The following is an 8,679-nucleotide window of genomic DNA, read 5'->3' as shown; positions in this document are numbered from 1 at the left end:
TTGCATGTTAAGCATCACCCAAAACAACTTCTTTAGGGAACTAAACCAACAAAATAAAATAATATTTGTAATTATTTTCTGGTACTGAGAACTTATTTAAAACCATGGCTTCTGGAATTATGAATAGAGAGAATATTATCCATCGTTACTGGTATCTACCATATCACAGAATGTACATATGATATGTGCTCTGAAATCTGCTGTAAGAGCCTAAAAGAAAGGAAAAAAAAAAATAAAATTCAAGGTCTGTTAGATCTCATGAGCTGAAATTCCCATTGGTATTCATAAAATAGCAGAAGTCAAATCTGGCAGCAGATCATGCCAATAGTCACTTTTTCATTAATTCTTACAGTAAATGTTCATGACTGAAATCTATAACTACACAGTTCACAAGCTCATTCCCAGAATTTTTAGTCTTGTAAATTGATAAGTATACACTCAGGAATTGTGAAACTGCATCTTGTTGTTGGCTTTTTAGATGGAGATAGGTTCAATATATCTCAGTTGGCAGCAACTGGGCAATGAAAAACACTATTGGTAGTGAGGGTTTTATTTTTGTTTGCTCTGTGTCTTGTTAAGCTTTACTGATATAAAACCATCTGTTTAAAAAGCTGTAAAAAACAGACTGCCAACACATAAAAGCTAAACACAACAAAATAGTCTTAATATCTACTGGCTGATAACTCAGTGAGATGTTAAAATTGCTGAAGGTAGAGGCATGGATGGAGAGGAAGACAATTAGCTTTATGTAGGGATAAACTTTTAATATAGGGATTACTTATGTTTGATGTTAATCTTTATTTATTTTTTAGTGACTATTTTCACTCTGATATTATACTCTTATATTAAATTTTCTGGAAATAATTCAAATATTACATAAAAATATGAGGTTTAGCTTTATTGGACTATAGAGGACAAAATATAATGCAAGAAAGAAACAAACTGATAATACAAGCATTGTAAGGAGCAATGACGTATAAGAGCAGTAACATCAACCATTCCAGGACAATGAAAATCTCAGGATTTTATAAGATAAAGCATCATTTGACTGACTGTTATCACTACCTGAGAAACAAGCTGAAGGAATTTTCTGTCATCAATTTCTCAATAAAAAGATTTTTTCAACATCTTTATGCCCAACTCATTTTGAAGTAATATTGGCAAAATTAATGAGGTACTCTGAAGTTATATGCAAGGCTTTTTGTGAGTACTTTATTTAAATCTCATTGTAAATTGAAAAATTATTGGTAGTGGTTGTTACATTTTTTACATGATATAGATCTGTTTCAAAAAACCATAAATAGATGAGAAAGTGTTTTATTGTAACTGTAAGATCCTAATTCAAATGTATTTTAGTCATGTGACAATTACATAAAGCTAATATACAAAAATTAAAATTTATCTAATGCAAATCCTAAATACAGGAAAGGATTTCTTTCCATGTGAGAAGATGGTTTACCAATCTCTACTGGATTGTTCACAGTAGTTGTTAAGGCACAAAATAATCCATAACCAATAAAGTTTCCAGAATTAACAAAGTACAAATTTAGATTCATCTCTCTTCACTTGGACCCCACCAACATATGATAAGTGACATCTTTGACACTAGGGTAAAATATACATTTGGATTTTTCCTAATTGCTATGATATATTATTTTGCATAAAATATAATGTTAGGAAATATGATGTCTATAATTAAAGTACTGAGAATACTTGCATCCAAAGCTGTGTGAGAAAATACAGACACCCTTTATCAATAAAACCAATAACTGATCAATAATGATGGACAGTTAAACAGGTCTCTATATGATCTGCTCAAACAGTTCCATTGCTGTTATTTAAAAGAGGAAAATATACCAATTAAGAGAGGAAACAAGAAAAACACTAAAATAAAAGAAGGAAAATCATGGTATAAATCATTGTCAGAAATTGCAGAAAAATAATTTTCAAACTAGAGTCTATGAGGTGGGAAATTTTAATTTTGATAGATGCTCATGGTTAAAAGATTTTAAATTTAAGCAAAGATGCCCAATAAAGGATATAACTTCAATGCAGAAAGAATTTAACCGCAAAAATAATGTATAAATGGTGGTAGGAAATAAAAATATACCTGAGCACAGCTTTGAGATATAATTATTGGAGTATTCTAACTACTGGTGGCAATACATCATGAACAACAGAGATTTTCAGATAAAAAGAGCTACATGAATGATTCAGTCTGTAAAATATGTTTTGTACTAAAAAGATCAATCTATTTCATTTTTTTTCTGAGAGAAAATTAAGTGACTTGACAGCCTATAACTACCTTTCTCAGACTTCTGAGAGTAGCTTTCTTATAATTCAAATAGAAAAGACAGAATGAGAGCTGTAGTCAGACTGAAATATAGTGACAAAAGTTGAGGTAATTAAGCATTAAACATTTGGATGTTTATTTATAGGTAAAATGATTTAGAGATTTGTATGATTCTTCATGGGTACAGACCTTAATCTTCTGTTTAATTTTAACTTGAAAGAGTATCGATTTTTAAATACATATGTTTAAAATATTTTACATGATTTAATACCATTAAAATAAGTCTGAGTCAATGAACTTTTATTCATTCTATTTACTTAGTGTCTCTTCTTTTAAAAAGTACACTTAAAATCAGTGAATATACACGCAGTTGCTTTCCAGCCAGGCTTTAATATTTACTTGTATTCATTTTTAATGGCAGAGTAGCAGATGGTAAGATTTTTAAACCACCAATCCCCCAGGGATTTAAAATAGGCAAAGATAGGAGAAGAAATCAAAGGGGAAAGAGCAAAACAGATGTTGTGAAGGTGCTGCTGATGGTGAGACATGGGAGGATAAGCAGATGCCTTCCAACTTCACCACTCAGTTCTGCAAAGGTGTTGACCACTTATGAGAGATTAGAAGAGGGAATTTGTTTCTCTGAACATGGATGAAATATTTCTCTAGGCTTTGAATGTAAATTGAAAGAAATCTAGCTCACTGGGCCTCTTTTTAATTCCATGTTGAAACTACATTAAAAAGGCTCCCACCTATAGTTCCTGATTTTTTTTATACCTACAAACAAACTTGTTTGCACTCTTCTTTGGAAATTGTTTCTTCTCAAAACTGCCAGCAATTCTTTGGACTTTTAAGAGTATTTTTAACCAGATTATGATTGACAAATAGCCCATAATAACAAAGAGTTATGACAGATTTAGTGTACTAGATGAGGATATTTGATAGCACAGATTAATGTGTTGGCTCCTATAAATTCATACCTTGAATAAGAATGTATGGTTAGTTTTGTGCAGTTGCTTGTTTACATCAGTGACAAGTAATGTTTGGTGGTGTTCAAGCCAAATCATGAATTTATTTGAAGAATTTATTATACTAAATTAAACCAAAACATCAATGGACTTTCCAGTGGGGGCGTAATCTCAGTTTTGCAGCTCCAGGAAGGCAAATGAGCTCTTCCACCTAATAGGAAAGTGAAATCATGCTACCATTTAAGACCGTGGTCAATTTTTCATATTTCAACAGACAAAAAAAGCACCTATTGCTTAGACTTTGCAATATTCACAGGTAAATTCCAGGAGTTCCTCCTGTGATTCCAGTCTTTTCTAAGAGTTGCCTCTCAAACTAATGTTCCATGTATAGATGGTTGGCACTTTTAGAGTCTTCCTTGAGAAATACTGTATTTGCAAGGAAGGTGATTAGTTTTGCAGTAGTCATTATACTCTCAGTGAGAGTATTTTCCCTAAAGTCTTAAACAGTGTTTTGCACTCCAAAGCATTAAATTTTCGTCTTTCCATTGCTTTTAATAAAATAGACTTTCTTGGTCTGTTTCAGTTCACGTGATTTTAAGGTGAATATATTTTAAAATAACTAAACCACAGTAAATGCTTTTTAGTCAGGCGCTTTGCAAGGCTACTGGTAGAAAGTCAGGAATATCAGCAGGCTAAAAGGAATGTATTCACCATTGCTTATAACCTGTTAATTTCTTTTATCCCTTATGTGTTCTGAATAAATTCTGATCAACCTACACTTTTCTTGAAACATTTATTCATTAGTATTTTTCTTATCTGCTGAAGAACTGCAATCTGTTCTATGCAGCTCATAGATCAGTGAACTCTCTTTAATAATGCATTTTTGCTAGGAAAGCTTTAGGTCAGAGCTGAACATGGCCCGATGAGTTGTATCCTTTCTAGACTCTTTAAATGTCAAATTTAGGACACATTCTAAAGTTTTGTCATTCAGTCATACACTGTGCATAAAGAACAAAACTATAATAATTTTTTTATAACTTCTCTGAACGACCATTGAGCATAAATTCTGGCTTCTGGCCTTTCCTGCTCCACGTACCTGCAGGTAAAGCAATGTCTGTAGCATCATTTGCATTTTTCAAATCCATCAGCTCCAAGGTTTTACTGTTGCTTCACTCTGTACTCAACAAAGAGACCTTAAAGCTAAACAATAGATGCTTTGAGGAACATTATCACCCTGCTATAATTAGTAGTTTACAATTAGCTCTAGCAATATTACAAAACAAAAGGTACATCAGAGACACTCTTAGTCAGCTCCAGTTTTTTGAAGGAGGAGAAATTATCTTTGCAATTTACCTACTGGATGATTGTGCAGACTTCCTTGCCCTACACGACTTCAGTGTCAAAATGTTTCGGTGGTGGTTATCAAGTCAATAAGAAATCCGTAGATTCAGCTTTTCTTTAAAATTTTTGAACTTTGAGGTAACATAGGTATTGTCTACTACAACATGTCTTGATATAGAGAAAAAACAGCAGCAAATAAACCCTCAAAACACAGCAAAACAGGGAAAACCAACCAAACAAAAAACCCAATGTGAATATACACAAATATTCACCATGTACTGTGACAATAAATTGCCGTAGTTCTTTTGAGTAGGAGCTAGGAGACAACGTCAGCAATAGAGTTAACTCCGGTTAACTCTAAAGTTAGTGTTTTGGTAGATGCATTGCTGTGGGAGTGGTGATAGCAAAATAAGACAAGTGTTCTCCAAAGCACAGTAAATGGAAACAATCATATCCTTTGGAGGTTGTTTTTTACGGCTATGTGTATGTTTCTATGAAGATGAGGCACTGAATACCCGAACATAGATTGAGAAAAATCTAAAATGGAATTGTAGTATTTGTCCTCCAACAATGCAAGAAAAATAGTAGCACAGTAGTTGCCATTACTCTATCATAGACCTTCTAATTGGTTTTCCTCTTATTTAATTTTTCATCCTCTAAATTGAGAAATTCATGTAGCATGAGTTTGCTTAGGTCTGGCGCGTATTACCCTGGAAGTGTCTCTTTCATTTTATTGATTGCAGGACTTCTGCAGTAGCAAAAAGTTTTCTATCAGTTTTAAGTTTCATTAAGCCTGTAAGCAATTAAGCAAATGTTTTCTTTTCTGATGGTTTCTGGAAAGCAGTTTTCGGTTCTCGTCCCCTTGATGACAGTTTTGGTGAGCACGATAACTCTGCTTTTGACACAGAAGTTGTCTAACACCACATATATTTTTTCCCTTCAAAGGAAATTTTCAAAATCTCTCATGCCCCTTCATTCAATATTATTTGGTTTATTATGTGTTTCTTTGTTGTTAATATCAAATTTTTACTTGCTAATAATGCAGTGTTCCAAGAATTCTGTTCTGTTGGCTCAGGTCATAGGGCAGCACAGGAAAGGATTATCCAGAAGAAATGTGGTATCTCCATCCTTGAAGATTTTGATGACTTGGATGGTCAAAGCCAAGGCTGACCTGAACTGCTGTTGATCAGAGCACAGGTTTGCATTTCAAGTCCCAGTTTCTGTATTAAACAAATTATATAAATCTAACATTGTAATTGCTGACAGGAATCTTAATGAGGTTGTATCTTTTAGGAATAAAGGTAGTTATTGATTTTTAGAACATAAAACTTTTAAAGTTTTTTATTGATGAGTCCGAAAGTAAATACCATTTGTCAGTGAAGTTTTACTACTGTAAAATGCAACAAAAAAAAACCCCAAAACCCCAAAAATCTGCTTTTTTATTTCTGAAAAACACCTGGTCTTCTAAGATTATGAGAGCTAAATATTTTTTTTGTTATTTCTACAAGAGTAAAATCTTGTGCCAAAAACATTAAGTTCTCTGTAGAAAGATAAGGATATACTTAGCTTTGTACTTATTATACAACAAAAAAAAGCTCAGCAGAAAATAATTCCAGGGCGGTTCTTCCATTATTTTCAGTTTTTACAACTTGTGTAACTGCTGCTTATGTAGACTGTTATTTTTAAAAACTTTGTGCATCGTGTTTGGGGAAAATATTATTGAAACTAAGAAGCTGTGATTGTATCTTCTCTTACCCAAACTCCTCTAAGAAAATCTTCTGAATATTTATATATCCCCACCTCCCCCACTCCTTTTTTTTCTGGGTTGTTGTTGTTGTTTTTGTAGGTTTTTTTTGTTTGGTTGGTTTTGGTTTTGGTTTTTTTTTTTTTGTTTTGTTTTTTTGTTTTTTTTTTTTTTGTTTTGTTTTTGTTTTTTTTTGTGTTTTTTTTTGTTCTGATATCAGTATGGAAACTAATGTGTCATCTTTAAATCTCTTTTTGAGGGCAAAGTGCTGATTCTGTCTTGACTGTATGGACATGAAAAATGGGTGACTCAACATCAAATAATACACATTCATGCTCAGCAAAATTTTGCAAGTGTATTATTTTGAAAATGATTGAAATTATTTTCCACCTCTCTGATCCATTTTTTTTCCCCAAATGGAGATTTATATAATTTATTTTTATTAATATTGAGCAGTATATGCATCCTTTAGAACTCATCTTCTTCTGGTTTACAGAAGCTGAGGCCATAAATCTGACACTTGCTCATAGTTGCTCTGTCAACTCTGTTAAACTGATTTCATTAATAGATTAAATCAGTTGAACGTAGTGCAAAAAGGAGAAGTTCCTATTGATTTATAGTTAGCAGGAAAAGGACACGAACCACATAGAAAATAGAAAAAAAGAATCCGGATTAAAGATAACCCATGAAGGATAGCAATTTGGTGATGTCTTGTCCTGTAATTTTGTATATGAGCCCAGAGAAAACATGAGAACAGTAATTATTTTCCCTCACACTGCTGTCAAAGACATCAGCACTAGTTGGCTAAGGCTCTGTTATGGAGTTAATTATTTTTTCTGAAACAAAGAAGAAAGATGGTCAAAGCCATGTAAGATGAATCCTAGAACAGATTCACTTGTCCTGAATGCTTTCCTTTGTAAGCTTATGGACGGTTAAGTAAAGTTCTGGCAACCTGACTGGAGATTTCTGAGAACAGAATTATGAGACAAAACTTGAGGCTTTAATGGAGACCATACTTAATCTTCATATTGTCTGAATAGATTTTATTTTGACAGGATCATGCAATCCAGAAGCATGTCTTTCTCCATAGCTGAGGACAAGGATAGAAGTATATTTGGCTTCTCCCTCTAGTTAACTTCCCGGTTTAGATGTGAACTTTTGTTGACTTTAGTCCACTTTTCTCTCCCTTTGTGGGCAAAAATAGAGATGCTCTCACTGTAAGGTCAAGAGCATTTCTCTAGAGGGCCCTAACATCACACTCCTTTCTTATTTCCTTCTTGATCCCTTCACAGGGGAGGGCTCCCCTTGAAAAATACCTTTTCTTTCCTAAAAATTCTTCTTTTGAAATTTCTCAGTTTTAACACAGCAATAATAAGAATTGCATTTTCATGGGTTTTAGGATGGTGAATACTGACAATTGCTCATGAATTGGATGTAGCACATCTTATTAAAAACCTTATTGCACAAACTTCTCTAAGATATTCTTCACACCTTACATTGAACTGCATAACTATTTCTCATCTCTAAAGCTGATACATTTTTTGCATATATCTAATATATTACTCTATATTACTCTGTGGTGATTTTGTTCCCTATTTATTTACATTTGAGTCAGTTTGAAGTGTGACACTGGGGCATTATATTGATGCTGTGGCTTTGATCAGGACCAGAGGTAAGATGTGTGTGCATCTTTTCAGTTTCTGCTATGAGCGTTCTAGCCGACTATACCAAATTTTAGTGACCCACTGATCTCTGAATTTGCTAACACCTACACAAGTGCAAAGAGAAACCTCTTTTCAGGAGTCAGAACAACCCAATGGCAGAGAGGGAAGCACTCCTACCCTTCAAGAAATCACCAAGTGGTTTAGTTCTGTCATTCCTTTTCTATTACTTTCAAAGCAGCTACAAAAATTGGAATGGTTTCTTTAAGATTTACAGTAGGAAATAAGTCCATAACTGCAAAGAAAATGTTATGTTTGGCATGCGCTTACTCTTTGAAAGCTTTATTTATTTTTTTTTTAATTATTGCTCCTTGTACTCTGCAAATGTGCAAAACTTCTGTACCATCTATTTTTCTTTGGTATTCAATTCTGCATTGTTAAATCAGTAGTTTTGTGTAAACATCATACAGTCTTCCATCAATTTTTAAAATCTATTTATGTCCCAAAGATTTAATTTTAGTCCCACCTAGTTCGGAAGCAAAATAATACATATAAACTGAAAGTATTGGCAAATAAACTATTTTTATATAAGGTGGAGAAACAGAAGTTTGATTATTTGTGTAATTATAGAACTAATTTTTATGTAATAACTTGCTTCTGTTTTATTAAGGAAAT

The sequence above is a fragment of the Hirundo rustica genome, chromosome 5 (genome assembly GCF_015227805.2).
Source record: "Hirundo rustica isolate bHirRus1 chromosome 5, bHirRus1.pri.v3, whole genome shotgun sequence".
NCBI classification, from domain to species: domain Eukaryota; kingdom Metazoa; phylum Chordata; class Aves; order Passeriformes; family Hirundinidae; genus Hirundo; species Hirundo rustica.
The sequence above is the reverse complement of the archived record's forward strand: the minus strand, read 5'-3'. Positions refer to the sequence as shown.